A 17,184-nucleotide genomic window follows, 5' to 3' on the forward strand; every position below is an offset into this window, starting at 1 on the left:
TGGTGGTACCCAGTGCAGAGGGTGTCATTTCCAAGATGACAGCAGAACCTAACAGATGAGATCGTATAAATGACACCACTTCTGACATCTGCTGAGAACTTGTGATATGCTAGGTACCACGCCAGTCATCTTCATGCATGATGTCATTTATTTTTCACAACAAATCTGTGAGGGGGATACAATTATTACTCTAATTCAACAGATGAGGAAACTGAAGTTAGGAGTTTAGTCATTTAACCTTTATTTTTTTGCGGGGGACAGCCTTATTGTTTGGACTCTAGCCTGCCTTTATTTGAAAACAAAAAGGTGAGAAGCTAAATCTTGTTTGAGATGATAGTGATCCTTAGCTTTTAACACATATATAACTCTAATAATAGATTTAGAATAACATTTGTGTTTTAAATCAGAAATATACTGATTTAATAATTCTTATGCATCTGATACAGTGGAGTTTTTCTTGTAAGTGATATTTATACATAATTAAAGCTTATTCTTTAAGTGCCAAAACCTAAATTAAAAAAAAAAAATTAAGTGCAATTTTAGAAAGCTGTCTTTGTAAAATTGGTAACACATACCTATCTAGGGAGGTTGCATTGTACATCAGATCTGGGCAGTGGCTTCCACAAGTGGGGAAATAAGGATATTAATCTTCTGACTTTTAATGAACTTTTAAAAACAGCATAAATTAGGCTTGGTACAGTTTGATTTTGGGGGGTACAGAATACATTACTTTATCTCATAAATTCTATATGCAGAGGATCAAAAAATTTCATGATTTCATGTCAAGCATTGATGTATTTTTCAATACCGTGAAGAAATATTAACTTTGAGAAGTCCTGCCTTTGAAGAGAAGCCCACATGTGGAGTGGGAGTTTAGCACAGTGGCTGTTCCATGCATTTGTTTTTCACATCCCATCCTGTGCCCAGTTCTGTGACCTGACCTGACTCAGCACAGGCTCTGAAGGAAAGATGAAGAAATCTCCTTATTTTAGTCACCGTCACTTTCATCATCCCATTAAATAATGATGTTCCCTCCCAATATGACTGTCTATGGAGTCATTAGGCTGCTGATTTCTGCAAGTTCATATACACGTAAACAACTATACAATATCCCTAAGTCTTCCTATAGAGAGAAACACATAAGAAATTACAAATAAGTATCTATCAGCCAGTGTAACACTTAAAGCTTTTCTCAGGCACTGCAAGATGTAAGAGGAACACTTTCTCTCAACCATCCATATTTTGAAGAGGAGGAAGCTTTGGAGGGGTCCTTAGAGGCGGCTAGAAGTGACTACACTCTAGTCAGCACTGTCTCATAGAGCTTTTCGTGGCGATGGAAATGGTCTATAATGTTTGTCTATCTTCTGGAGCTCACTGTCCACCATGGGAGCCACCAAGTCACATATGGCATTGGATGGCCACTTCACATGGAGCTAGTGTGACTGAGGAAGTAAATCTTAAATTTTATTTAATTTTAATTAATCATTTGAATTGAAATAAACTTCTGAAATGAATTAAGGATGCATTTGTACTTCATTCACAGTGAATAGCTTAAGGATTTGGGGTTAGAATCTGATGAATATCAGTTGAACTACTGAGGTTAAAATGTGGCTTTCATGGTGAGAGGTGGCATGGGTTGATTATTCCAATTCTATACCCTTCATGTTAATTGCTTAATAAATATGCATTGCTATTATTATAATTATTAGTATTGTTATTATTTAAATTAATATTTATTCACTAATTTTTGGAGCACCTTCTACATGCCAGGCTTTGTTCTTGGTGTTGGGGACTCAACAGAGAAAATATCAGGTAAAATCCGTGCCTTCATGGAGCTTACATTCTAGTGATTAATTATTGAATTAAATTCTTTTTTTAAATAAATTTATTTATTTTTTAAATTTTTGGCTGCATTAGGTCTTTGTTGCTGCACGTGGGCTTCCCCTAGTTGCGGCGAGCGGGGGCCTACTCTTCGTTGTGGTACGGGGGCTTCTCGTTGCGGTGGCTTCTCTAGTTGCAGAGCATGGGCTCTAAGCACGCAGGTTCAGTAGTTGTAGCATGTGGGCTCAGTAGTTGTGGCTTGTGAGCTCTAGAGCACAGACTCAGTCGTTGTGGCACATGGGCTTAGTTGCTCTGCGGCATATGGGATCTTCCCGGACCAGGGCTCGAACCCGTGTCCCCAGCATTGGCAGGTGGATTCTTAACCACTGCCCACAGGGGAAGCCCTGAATTAAATTCTAACTAGATGATTTAATGAGATTTGGAAGTTTGCTCGTGTTACACTGAGATGTACAAAGAGAATGTGTATGTTTAATTTTTCTATGATTTGATCTTATGTCCCCCCATCCTACAGGATTTAATACTTAGTTAAATCCTGGGGGATTTAAATACTTAGTTTGGTTCTGTTCAGCAATTTTGTCTTAGTCCAGTGCAATAATTTAAATTTTGAGGGTTTTTGTGAAGGAGGGGGTAACAAACTGAAGCTCTTCAGGTACGAATGTTCAGAGATCTTGTAACTTTGTCCTTTTGCTTCTGAATTCTCTGAGATGGTATCCGATTGTCTGGAGAGCAGTTTGGCCAATGTGACCTTAAGACACTGGGGAGCAGTAGGGAATCTTGGCTGTACCTTCATCATCTCCATGCTGTTCTCTGGCCCGAGCCGGCCTCTCTTGCAGGGGTGTCTCGTGTCTGCCTAGTTACTGCATGCCCTGCTGGCATGTGTGGCCAGATGACATCTATAGCTGGTGGGCCTGGTGGCCTGGGTGCTTTCTCAGCTTGGTCAGAGCCCAGCTGCTCTTTCTGCTGACTTGGTTCAACCTCTGCTTTCCCCAGTTTTATAACCTCCCTTAGATGAGCCGGGACTCCCACTCAGGTACACAGGGCCACTTTGTCCTCCTGATGATCCCTTCTTCCAGCCTAATTCTTCTCTTGGCCCATCTGTACATCCCCTCTCAGGCTCTCTTCCAAGCTACAGAGGAACCCAGGCTGCTTAGGAAAGCTCAACTCAGGTTGTCTTTCTGCCCACCCACCTGAGCTGCTCATTAGCTTCTGGGCTGTCTTTGTCCAGGTGGGATTGGGATGGGGTGGTCTGGGAGCACACCTCCTTTCATGGTCCTGGGTCCACTGGGTCCCTCTGCTTTCCTTTCTGTTTATGTAATACTTTCTCCTCTGGGCAAAAAAAATAGAAGAGAGCTCAGAACACAAAATGTCTTAACCCTTTTCTCCTCTTCCCGTAATTCCCTGGAGTTGTAGTAGTAGTTGTTCTTTTTAAAACTCCCTCCCTCTATCCAGCCCCAGCTTCTCTGTCAGTGGCTCTTAATAGTAGTTATACTATCCCAGGGGTGGGAGTGGTTAGAAATGTGTTGGGGTATTTTGTGGTTTGGGCATCATAATGTTTCGGGGACTCTAGAGCATTTAGTCCAGGGATGCTGAACAACCTTCAAAGCATGAGAGCCTCATCTAGCCACATATACATCCTGTGTCTGCATGGCCTTCACATGTTCTTCCAGAAATTGTCATAAGAAGCCTGTTTAAAATTATCTGAGCCTACATTTATAACTCTTTCTTACACTTACACACACACGTATGTTAAGTATCGCTACTGAATTGTCCAAGAATGTAACAAGCAAACAAATTGAAAGAATTTTTCTTTGTAAATTTGCACACATTGCCAATAGTAATGCCCCTGCTGGCATTTCAGTTGCCAATAAACACACACGTGCTCATCAGAATTTGTAGCTGTCACCTTCCCGATGACTTGGATATCAATGTACACGTCTGCCCACCTTGTTATGCCTTTTAGTGTAATTGTATCGGACACTTCCATATGAAAATGCATATTACATCCTTATCATTTGCTTTCCTTTTGTTTATCCTTTGTCTTACTGTTAGAGAACTATTATTGATTTTTAAACTTATGTTTGTAGATAGGTTATATTTTCTACGAATCTCACTTCAGGATATTTTATCAATGTTTAAAAGAAAGTGTACCTTCAGTCTGTCCTGCTTCTCCTCCATGACCTCAGCCTCATGGCTAAAGCCTAATGTGTGGAAGAATGTGATTATCTTATAAAATATGGGGAGGGGGGTGGTCGTCACCTAAGACTTCACATAAGATACTAAGGAACATGAAATATAACTCAAAACAGGATAAATGCAATTACAGAAAAAAAAGACATGTAGAAATAGCCAGTGCAATAAAATAAACCAAATGAAAAGCACAAGCAATTTCCAATTAATTTTTACTTGGTTTTCATTTTTCATAATTCTCACTAACTCCAATTTAGGTTGTGATGGAACCATTCTGCTACTACGCTGTTAGATCGTTATAGATTAATAAAATTATTTGGGAAAGTAATTTGGCTGTATAATCCAGCGTCATTACAATGTGCATTCCTGTTGATCTGGTAATTCTTTCCTGAAAATTTAAGCTAAGCCAAGCAAAAGGGAAGAAATAAACCAGACAAATGAAGGTGTTCGTTGCGGTGTAAAAGTAACCAAAGTAGCAAAGAACAGGTGGAAATGTTAGTAAATATGAAGCAATAACCACCTGGAAACAAGCATAAAACAATTATATATAGTGTAGAAGTATGTTTGTGATCATTCACTCATTTGTTCATTTATTCATTCAGCCAATATTTATTTAGTACATACTAGTGAGACGCATTGTATTAGGTCCTGGGAATATTACAAGAAAAATATAGGAGAAGGGAAAGAAAATAATATATGTGTGGGGGGGAGTGGGTTTTAAAAAATTCACCTAACATCTTCAGCTCAGTCAAATGTGAGTGCACAAAGAATAACCTATAACCTGTTCTAATCTGAACTTTTCTGCCAACCACCTGGGCAAGTGTTCTCATATGCGAAGTGGAGAGTTTGACTTTCTGAATTCATGGGGTCATCTTGTTCACTGATTCTGTAAATGCCTTAAATACATACTCGCTTCTTTCTTCTCCATTACATTGTAGATGGTTCTATCCAGTTAATCACCAACACTGCTAGTGTGGAAATGATGAGGATTTTTTTTTGTTGTTTTCTGTTTTTGTTTTTTTCCCCCAAAATATTAGCAGTTAATATGTCTTCCACTTGCTCACATTCTAATTTAGTAGTTGATGTTGATTATTACAGATTATTGCATGTTGTAACAGATCCTAAGAATTGACCTTCCTCACCATGGAATTTAATGGGGCATTGAGATTGCAAAAAACCACAACTGGGCTACACTGTTTCCATCACTGCCATCGCATTTTGCTCATGGTTATTTCTGATGAGAATATTTCCCAGCTGAACAATATTGTGTTTGTGTTATGCTAAGGAGAAAGTTGATTTGACTTCTCTATTAAATCTAAAGGGATAAACAAACAGCAGACAAACCTTTGCTTAGTTTGGGTAATTTTACACAGAGCAATTTTACCTTACACGTTTTCCGCCTGGGAAAAAAACTAAACAAGGATCATGATTCAAAAAATACATGGCAAGGACCCTTTGGTTTGAACCTCTAGATTGGCAAAACATAAAGAGTTAATGTTTGCCTTTGGGAGAAGGAGGTGTGGGCCTTTTGTTTCCAGAAATTTTGTTCATTTTTCTTCCATTTTTACAAGCCATGCCTTTTCCAGGGCAGTTCTACCCTTTTGTACTTCACACAGTAGCTACAGAAGCTGTGTTCATTAAATAGCTACGTCACAGCGCTGAGGCCGGTGCCTGCTGCCACACTGGCAGCCGGGAGCCTCCACGCATGGCAGTTGCTGCAGACGCAGCCACACACTAGCAGCAGGGACAGGGCAGATGCAAAGAGGAAAATAATAGGCTAACAACAGAGACTTAGCGCTCATCTGTGTCCATGTTAAATATACCATACAATATTTATGGGATTAAATACGAGCACACTTTTCTCCCCAGCCTTGGAATATTTGAATATAATTCTAAGAACCCTGGGTAAGATCACCTGTAGTGGTGACAAGCTGATTTTAAGTGCTAGCCTATTAATTGTTTGATTCTGAACACTGTGCAGAGTTCATTGATGCAGGAAATACTTATTGAATGTCTGGGTGTTCCTGCCCCGTGTTGGGTAGAACTTTATAATTATACAAAGCGTGTTCAATTCTAATAAATATTTCCAGTGTAGTAAAAATGCCAAATATATTTTGTGTATGTGAAATTATTCAATATAACTAACCATATGGGCAACTTCTACCTCCTCAACTACAAGAGAAAATATTTACCATGCAGATAAAATCAAAGATCTAGAATATAAAAATTATTTTTGAAATATTGAAAAAATTCCAGTTCTGCAGTTCATTCTTGTCAGAGTTTTACTTTTTTCCAAAATGAGTCTTGAGTGTTTGTTGATTACTTTGGGATTAATGTCCAAATGGTTTTTGTCATTTTAGTTAAAGAAATACTAATAGTAGTTCATGTTGTGTCGCTGAAATTTAATTTGTCTTCTCTGGATTCTGCTTGTATAATGCTATTTTTTGTTCTAATTGATTCATAAAGATCATTAAACAAGAGAGTAAAAACAATGTGTAGTTAATTTCTGGAAGATTGCAGTGTGTGTGTTTTATGGTTCAAATAACAGATGTTATTTCAGAGAAGCTAAGCAGTACTGAAACTTCACTGGAAATCAGCATGGCGAGTGACATGGCAGCCCTCTCCTGGTACCTCCTGATAGCTGTGCTGTGAACTTCTGCCCCTTTGCGGAAAGAGTGGAAATGCACACCTCAACAGTTTCACCTCTCTGTGGGGCGTTATGCTTTAGTCTGGCTGAAGAAACCAAAAGTAGCCTATCAAAATCTCATGACTCTAGAACATTCAGAATTCAGCGGGGGTCATCTTTCCATTTTCAGAAATCTGATACTCATTCAGAAAAATGCAGGTTTGAAAACAAAATGTCTGTCTCCCAAGAAAATTCTAATATAACCCCCCAGCTTCTAGTGCTGTAATTCTTATTAGCCTTCAGGGAGTTGCTTGACTAAATCTTGGGCAATGAGTGGAATATATATTCATAGCATAAAATTCAGAAGTACTTACTCAAAAAATAACCCTTAGCAATCTGCTCTTTCTGTTGTGCTGCCACCTGTATCTCAAAATCTCTGTTCCTTTAGTCTCCCTCCCTCGTTTTTTATTAAAACATTTCAAGGTAAAGACTCACCCCAACTAAAGCATTTTGGAAGGTGAAGAGGATGGAAGTGTAACAGAAAAGTGATTTAGTGGCTGTGAAAAGGAGACCAGCAAGGAAGACAGGGTTTCAGAAGGAGAAATAATGCAGTGTGAAAAATGATGATCCTGGAGGGGCACATGGAATCCTTATCTTAAATACACACTGCAGGGGGGTCAGAGAAAGGAGGAGAGGGTTTCTCTGATGCAAAACCATCATAGTAGTCACTTGCCTTGGGGCCACATAAGAAATATATTCCATTTTTAAGACAAGAGACTTTATAGCCCTCCTGAGGAAATGTTCTGCAGAGCTAAAGACCAGGTTTTGAGGAAAAAATAGAGAGATTATTTAGGTCTGGTGGAAAATGAGAAAGAATTTTCAAATTTCACCACATACTTTTAAATGGGTAAGTTGAAAGTAAGGTAATAGATTTGAATTTTAGCCACACGGCTCTCTTCCGGCCCCCAATCTGGGCTCCCCTGCCCTCCAGATACATCCAGACCCAAAGGTCACACACACACACACACACACACACACACACACACGCACACACGCGCACGGGCACACATAAACGCACACACAAAACCAAAACAAAATACAAATAACACCAACAAAAAATATAGTGCTGACTTCTCTCCTTTTAAGAACATTTGCTCCATTCCCCCCTAATTATCACTCTTAGTTGTAATTGGAACATTTTACAGTAAATATTAGAGAACTTGTCTCTGTTTTGGAATGAACTTGGTTGAGATGCTGGTTGTAATTGTTCCGCAGAAAACCTTTAACCAAGACATTTCAAATGTGATACTGATTTCTGGATCACTCATGTCATGGTATTGTCCATGGTTACCATGTAAATATTATCTGTTGCTATATTTTCAGACTGTGATTAATATGATTCTACTGGTTTACCATTTGGGATGATTGAATTTAAAATCAGTCATCCTTTTTAGCAGATACAAACTATTATATACAGAATGGATAAACAACAAGGTCCCACCGTGTAGCACAGGAAACTTTATTCAATATCCTGTGATAAACCATCATGGGAAAGAATCTAAAAAGAATGTGTGTGTGTGTGTGTGTGTGTGTGTGTGTGTGTGTGTGTGTGTGTGTGTGTGTATTGAATATATATATAACGGAATCACTTTGCTGTACAGCAGAAATTTACATTGTAAAACAACTCGACTTGAGTAAAATAAATTTAAAAAATAAAATAAAATCAGCCATCCTTTGAGCTCAGGAGGTGTGACTAGTTATAGACATTGAGGCCCTGAAGTAAATCTCTCTCTTTCAGTCAAGGTAAAAAATGCAAGGTTGCTCAGTCCTCATCTTTTTTTTTTTTATAGTTACCATATTTTTTAAATTATAAAATCTCTCAAATATACTAGAAAATATGAAGAAAAATTTAATACCATGTTCCTTTCTATGAGTCTTAATAAATGTTCATTGAAAATGTTAAGCATGCCATGTGCACTTGAAGATTTGTTTGTTCGATCCCATCTCCTTCCTTTGCTCCATAAGCAGGTAGTCACATTCCTGAAGTGGGTGAGTGTACTTCTAGCTCATCTGTTCATGCATTTGTACTGTGGTCATATATGGCCATATATGGCTTGTTTCCTTAAACAATATGTAGTTTTGGCCTTTCTCTTTGGACGTTTTACCTTAATACTATCACAGTGTACTTGCCTTTTACAACTTGATTTTTTAAAGTTTTGTTATATACTTAATAATATCAAATTATTGTTAGATATAGATCTTGTCAATCAGTTTAACTGCTATATAATAGTGATAGTCAAAATATTTAACAATCTGTGCAGCATGAGTGCTGCCAGCCCATCAGAATGGGATACTGAACAACAAGAGTAGATGCTGTGTCAGATGTGCCAGCTAAACAATAGCCCTGGATCTAGAGTTCCTCCCAGGTAAATACCTATAAGCATGAATGGTTGTGTCATAGGGAAACACTCAGCTACTCAATTAGAATTTGCTCTCCAACATTGTAGTATCAGTATTCTCCTACCACTATTAGAGTTTCCACTTCCCTACATCCTCACCAATTCTTGATACTGCAAGATATTTTAATGGTCACCTGATGTTGGGTTTGAAATATCATCTCTCCTTGATGTTTAATAGATATTTTTCTGATTATCAGTGTGGTTGAACATCATTTCATATATTTATTAACCATTCGGGTTATCCAATCTGTGACTTATTTTTATTATTTGTTCTTTTTCTATTTAAGCATTATTTTACTATTGTGTTCAATATTAACTCTTTATGAATTATATGCAAAGCAAATATAGCTGCCCAGTCCACAGTTCGATTTCCAACTTTTATTATGTTGCTTATTGTCATATACAAGTTTTGTATTTCAATATAGTTGAATTTTTAATATCTTGTTTTAAAAAAATCTTACTTAATCCAACATAGTAAGTGTACTTAGTTATACTTCTAAAATTTTGAACTTTTGTTTTCCTAGTTATTTTTAATCTATTGGAAATTTCAAATATGATATCAGAGAGGAATCTGATTTGCTCTCTTTATGCAAACATAAGCCAAGTTTAAATACATAGTAGGACTTTTCTGCCCCCTATGTTTTGCTCCATTTCATCTATTTGTCTAGCTTTATACTAGTACCACTTTGTCTTAAGTATTATTGATCTTACATTGCATCTTAGTCTTTGTTCAGTTTAGTGGCACTTCACTATTAACTCTTTTTTTTTAATGAAATATAGTTGACTTACAATATTGTGTTAGCCATATCACTGTTAACTCTAATTCAGAGTTTTCTTACTTTTTCTTGATACTTAACTCTTCTATATGAGTTTCAAATTAATTTGACAAGCATCCAAGAAATCGCTGATAGGATTTTGGTTTGGAACTACGTTGAATTCTAGACCAAAACTTGTATATAACCCCAGAGCCCTAACTATTCCAGGAGGAATGGGATCTTTGTCAGACAAACTCAAGTGTGCCATGTACTTTCCTACCTGACAAGTTTCTTTATATCCCCTTTTTCTGTTGTATTGATAAACAGCCTCTAATTTGATTTAGAATGGTATACTATATTAGAGATGTAAGTCCTCTTATGTATTTGGTGAATGTTCATCACATGATGTGCGATTAAAGATATCCTGCATGATAGTATAACCTCTGGTATAAGCCAGCCATGCTATACAAATTTACCATATGTAGCATGCATAAATGTCTTCCAAAGCCTGTTCTTCCCTATACTTTTGTATAAGTCATCTATTCCCAGGAGCTTCTGCTGTTGTGCGTTGTCAAGTTGGAGAATTCTTCAAGTGACTTTTAGGACTGCAGCGAAGGAAGCTTCTAATTGCCCCTAACCCCCATCCCATGAGCATGGTGCTGTGAGGTAGGTCCTTAGGTAAGGCATCAAAATCTGCAGGTGTGTACTTTGTACATGTCTGTGTAAACTTGTTTAAAGTCAGTAGTTGATGACATCAAATGGTCAGATACAGGCAGAGGAGAAAGAAACAGGGGTGTTTCTTGGATTGCAGTATGCAAATTAAGGACCAACAAGAAAATGGCAAGAGAAGGTTACTAGTACTCAAGACTCTTTCAGTTGTATGAACTCACGATACAGTTTAGACTTACTGAAGCACAAAAGACTTTCTTAGCTCCTAGTTAAGTTCTAGAAGAGGTAGATGGGCTTCAGTCATGGCAGTATGCCTCTCTGTCACTCCATCTCTTGGGTCTGTTGTGTGAATTTTAATTTCAGTGACATTCTCCTCACAAGTAGCAAAGGTGGCCCCAGAGAGCACCAGGATTACTTCTTCTTTAGAGCCTTGGAAGCAAGAAAAAGAGAGGGAGACGGACCCTTTTTCCCCAACAGGCACATTGATCCAAGAAGATATTTTGACTAGCTCTGCTCGGCTTGAATCTTGAACTCACTCCTGAGATCTCTGGCTAGGGAAAACGGCCACATGGCTAGTTAGGGTCATGCACCCAGTTCAGTGGCAATGGAGATCAGGCTTCAAACAGTAGAGAGACAGATGGGCAATTTATACGAGGAAAAAGGTCTTATATTTCCAGAAGAGAGACAGGATGCTGAGAAGTCAAAACAACAGATGTCAACTACAAAATTTCAACTTTCACATGGGTGCAGTGACTTAGGGAGTCTGATAGTTTCATGAATTTAAGGTACTGGTGCTTTACTTATTTCTGGGTTGTAAATTTTAGACCAGCCCCATGTAACCTAAATAAAAATAACACAGTTATTTTATAGACTTTGCAAATTCAGGGGAAAATAAGAAAAAGTCACGTCCAACAATACCATGGGAACTACCCAGATATGTTTATGTATTCACTTAATTATGGGCCATGATGATTTTGGCTCCTTTCTTATTTAAAGAGAGAAATCCTCCTTTTTTGCAGTTTCTTTTACCTGGCTTAGGGTTTTTTCTCTTACAGAAACCTTAAGTTCTCTCTTGACCTGCAAAACTGATTTTTAAAATCAAATTTTCCCTGGCTTTTTAAAAAATCGTTTTGTTTTTCAACTGGCGGATGTAATTTATTTTGTACCCCTGGATTTTATTAAAAACTTAGGCTCTGGGTGAAATAAACAAACGAAAAGCCACAGACTGGGAGAAAATATTTTCAAAAGAGACATATGGTAAAGGATTGTTACTCAAAATATAAAAAGAACACTTAAAACTCAACAATAAGAAAGCAAACAGCTCAGTTAAAAATTGGCTAAAGACCTTAACAGACAGTTCACAAAAGAATATACACAGATGGCAAATAAGCATATGAAAAAATGCTGCACATTCCATGTCATCAGGAAATGCAAATTATAACAGTGATGCGATACTACTGCACACCTATTAGAATGTTGAAAATTCAAAACACTAGTAATACTAGATGCTGGTGAGGATGAGGGATAACAGGAACTCTTTCATTGCTGGTGAGAATGCAAAATTCTATTCTCATAAATGCTAGAGTTTGCACCACTATATAAAAGTACACCAAGGCTATAGATTTTATATACAGTTGACCCCTGAACAACATGGGTTTGAACTGCACAGGTCCACTTATATGCAGATTTTTTTAATAGTAAATGCTACAGTGCTACATCATTCCTGGTTGGTTAAACTCATGGATTCCTAACCACGGATACCTCAGATATGTGGGAACCTCAGATATGGGGGAAACGTGGATACAGAGCACTGACTATAAAGTATACACAGATTTTCCACTGAGGGGAGGGTCAGCAGCCCTATCCCCTGCATTGTTCAAAGGTCAACTGTATATGTATTTGTTTATTGAAAGTATTTAGAAAAATTAAATTTGTTTTAAAGAGAAGAGCAGTTGTTTCAATTACGTTAGTTTTCACATAGAAGCTGAGAGACTTGATTTTGAAATGAGCTCCCCCAAACAAAGTGTGTTTGCAAACAATTTCTAAATTTTCAGTAACAATGCTTTAAAACTTTGTGAGAATGGGGAGAGAAGGAGGTGAATAAGGGTCACATTCATCATCGTAAGTAGATGACAGTTTTTCTACTAACACTGCTGAAAATAAACAAAGGCAAGTTGTAAAATGTTTCTAATCGAAGCACATAATACAAAACCAAGGGTGGTTTTTATTTCTAAAGAAAAGCAGTCGCCAACCACTAGAACTTTTTAGCAGTGGCCATGTTTTATGGATGTGAAGACATTCCACCTAGCTTCTCATTTGTTCAAAGGAGCCAATGTCTTTCATAAGAAATTTTGATACGCCCTCAAACCACTTAGCAGAAGAGTAATGTGGATATTTTGGCCTTTATTCTCAACTGTCCCCTCTCCTTCAGGTGGAAAAGAAATAAGAGTGGTGGGAGAGGGCTCCTTCACACACTGGTGATGGCAAACACCTCTGTGATGGGCAGCAGGCCCAAATCCCCAGAATTAAGTAGAAAGATCAGCTCTTAGGCTCATGTCTCCACTTATGTAGATCCCAACTCGCTTGTGCAGTTGGTAAGAAGAGAAATCAATTCAGAATGTGTGGCCTGAGGAACATTGATAAGTATTGCTCCGTCTCATTTGTGGTAGATGCAACTAATCTGAACAATTTCTTTCCTATCTCAAATCCCCTTCTTACTCGTAGCTCTTTTGATCACGAAAGTGTGTTCCCTGGATCCTGTGACTACCATCCATACATGAGATTCGTGGGCAGTGGATGTAGGGAGGGAATTTTGGTTTAACTTTTGGCTTGTAAGCATAGAAGTGCTTACAAGTCTATGGCTTACAAGTCTCTGGCTTCTGGCAGTAAACCATAGACTTACTGGCTTCTCACGTTGAAATGTACTCTGCTTCATGCATCTCAGCCTTCAACCCAACATTTATCAGATGCCTTCTCCTGACAGTAATTGTGGCCAGGCAGGGTAATTTACATCTCACTGTGAAATTGAACCTTCCCATCATGAAATGTTTACAAATGTCCCTGTGTGCTTAGAACAGTACCTGATACAAAGGAGGTGCTCCTGAAGGAAGGAAGGAAGGAATCAACTAATGAGCATCATGCAGCCACACACTGGGCGTTGTTCAGACCGGGCTGCTGTGTAGAGTGGAATTCACTAGGTCTAGTGTGCATCCATCTTTTTATTGTTAGGTTAAAAATTAACATTATTTATTATTTATTTTTAACTTTATTTTTTAGATTATAAAGCTTACTACAGAAAGTAGAATTTCTTTGTTTAAAAAACATGAAAGAGGAGAAATATTCTCTCTTTATTTTAAACCAGTATCACTCTGCTTTTTCAATGTACAAAAACTCTTTTAAAATAATTAAATTTTGGCTGCGTTGGGTGTTAGTTGCTGCACGTGGGCTTTCTCTAGCTGTGTCGAGCGAGGGCTACTCTTCATTGAGGTACACGGGCTTCTCGTTGTGGTGGCTTCTCTTGTTGCGGAGCACAGTTTCTAGGTGTGCAGGCTTCAGTAGTTGTGGCACGCCGGCTCAGTAGTTGTGGCTTGCGGGCTCTAGAACGCAGGCTCAGTAGTTGTGGCGCACGGGCTTAGTTGCTCCGCGGCATGTGGGATCTTCCTGGCCCAGGGCTGGAACCTGTGTCCCCTGCATTGGCATGTGGATTCTTAACCACTGCACCACCAGGGAAGTCCCAGATATTTTTTAAAATATAAAAAAGCTGAAAGTTTAATATTTTGGCATGTTTCCCATCAGCTTTTTCTATGCTACATATATATTTGGAAATATATGTAAATATGTACATATGTGCATACATAAAATATCTGTACATATACATATGTATGCATGTATCATACATACACATTAGGGACAAAATCAGACTCTGTGTGTATAATACATAGATAGAGAGATTGAGAGTGTGTATTCTGCTTTTTTCTTTTGCACACTGGTTCCACAGTGTATCACCTCACCATTGGACAAGTAAGTAACCTCTTAATGCCTCGGTTTCATCTATAATATGGGAATAATGAGAATATCTATCCCACAGCTGTTGGGAAAGTCAGTTGAACATATATTCAGATATATATGTGTGTGTGTGTATATATATAGATACACACACACACACAAATACATATATATTGCATGTATATATATAAAATGCTTAGGGAAGTATCTGTTAACTGTTAAATGTTATAGAAGTATTACTTATGATTATACTGTGATCACTTTAAAGCAGTAAAAGATCCTTGTCCATAGACCTACTGGCTTTGCAGTATTCTCTGAATTGGTGTAAAGTTGACTTTTCAGCTGTTGGATATTCAACCATTCTGACCTCTCTGTGATGGTCTGACGGCCATCCTCCGTCTCACCCCTCACAGCCTTTGCTTAGCATCGTTCCTTATTGTTTTCTAGCTCTGCTTGAATTGTTCTTCTAATACATGCACAATAAAAACATGCTATTGAAATGAAGTTCATTAGGAATAATTACAGGAAGGAAAAGCAGAATAGACATGAGATGTAGTCAGATCAGCTTGGCAGGGAAGGCTCAGCATATCAGGGCATACCTGAGACCAAAGGCAGGTTATTGTTGTGGCACTAAAGTTACAAAATGAAGTCTATTGTGAAATCAAAAATAACACTGGTAATGATGAGATGGTCTTCCCTCTTGACTCTACTTTTGTCAGGTATACATTAGCACTGGTATATGTTTTTGTCAGTTTCATAGATATTTCATATATTATGACAGAAATAGTACAGCTAAATGGTTTAATGGATAGAAATACAAATACTCATTAAAATGTCCACCAATTTATTTGGTACTCTCTGTGTATTAGGCACTCACAGAAGCAGAAAATGAAGACAAAGTCTACCTTTAAGGGAGTCATAATTAGTTATACGAAAATATGATATTTGCTAGAATAAGGGTATTTTTTAAACAAAGTTTATGGGTTGAAAGAGTAAGGATCCACTCCTTGTCTGGGGAGAGATAAGGAAGGATAGATGGATAAAAGCCAAAGAAAAGGCTCATGAAAGCTACCTTCCATTTTCACTCATGGGATCTGTACTCCTGTAACCGTACAGTTTATAGAGCCTATGGCGGCAGCTGCAGGCTACCTTTTGGCCACAAAATCTAAGAAATCAGATGGGCCTCATCAGAGCCTGACAGTCATGCCTGGTAGCACAGGATATGTTTTGCTGTGATGACAGATAAACCCCAACTCTCAGTAGCTGAGCCTATAAAAAGTCCTCTCTCTCACACAAGGTCTTACGCACATTCCTCCACATGGAGCTTCAGGGATCCCAGCTTCCTCTGTCTTAAGATGCTACCATTTCAGCACATCACAGCAGTAAGGGAAGAGAGAGCATGAAGCTGGCACATGATGGTTCTAAGTTCAGGGCCATGTATGACTGCATCCTTCACCGCCATATCTTATTGGCCAGAATGCAGTCACATATCCCAACCTAATACCTTGAGACCCTGGAAATACATTCTTTCTGTGTGCCCCAAAACAGAAAAGTGTAATGGAATTTAGTGAAAACATAGCATTGTCATTAGATCCCCATGCCATGGTCCAGCCTCCACTCACTCCCAGTAGTGAGCCTTTCTCAAATTTGATGTGTAAGGACTGAGACAGCTGAAAAGTTGAAGTAGTTTAAGTTGCAGTTTTATATTTATTAGATGTGAAAATCAACTATTCAAGTCATATATTTTAGAGTTTTATAAAATATAAACTGTATCACTAGGACTCTTCAAACAGTGATGGAGCAATTCTGTATGCTTGATTATTTTGAATTCTCATTCTCCACTCCTGTTCTTTTTGGCAGTTTTCCCTATTCAGCCAATGGAAATTCCACTCTGCTAATCATTCAGGTAGAAATCCTGGAGTCATCCATGATTCCTTTCTTTTTTTCTCATACCGCATATCAAATCTCTAAGCAAATTCTGTTGGTCCTACTTTCCTAACATGTTCAGCATCAAACTACTTCTCCCTGCCTCTACTGCTACCAGTTCGTTCAGAACACTGGGTCACCTGCGTCACTGAAATAGTCTACGATCTCCCTGCTTGCATCCTTGCCCTCCCTGTGTCCACCATTGCCTGTATCGGTTATCTGTTACTGTATAACGAATAACCCCCAGACTTAGTGCTTTGAAACAAACATTAGTCATCTAACTCTCTCTGCGGGTCAGGAATTTGGGAGCAGCTAAGCTGGTGCCTCTGCCCCAGGGGCTGTCATGAGGTCACAGTCAAGTTGTGGACCAGGACTGTAAGGCTTACCTGGAGCTGGAGGATTGGCTTCCAAGGCAACTCACTCAGGTTAGTGCTGGCTGAGAAAGTTCCTGGCTACATGAGCCTCTCTGAAGGGCTAAGTATCCTTGCAAGATGGTAGCTGGTTTTCCCAGAGCGAGTGATCCAGGAGAGAAGAAGATGGAAAACCACCATGTCTTTTATGACCTAGCCTTGGAAGTCACACTCCATCACCTCTGCAATATCCTATTGTTTACATGGGTCAGCCCACTTCGTCGTGGGAGGGGACTATACAGTCGTCCCTGAGTATCCACTGGGGGAATGGGTTCCAGCACCTGCTCTCCATACCAAAGTCCGCA

The sequence above is a fragment of the Leucopleurus acutus genome (assembly GCF_964270905.1).
Source record: "Leucopleurus acutus genome assembly, chromosome: 5".
NCBI classification, from domain to species: Eukaryota; Metazoa; Chordata; class Mammalia; order Artiodactyla; family Delphinidae; genus Leucopleurus; species Leucopleurus acutus.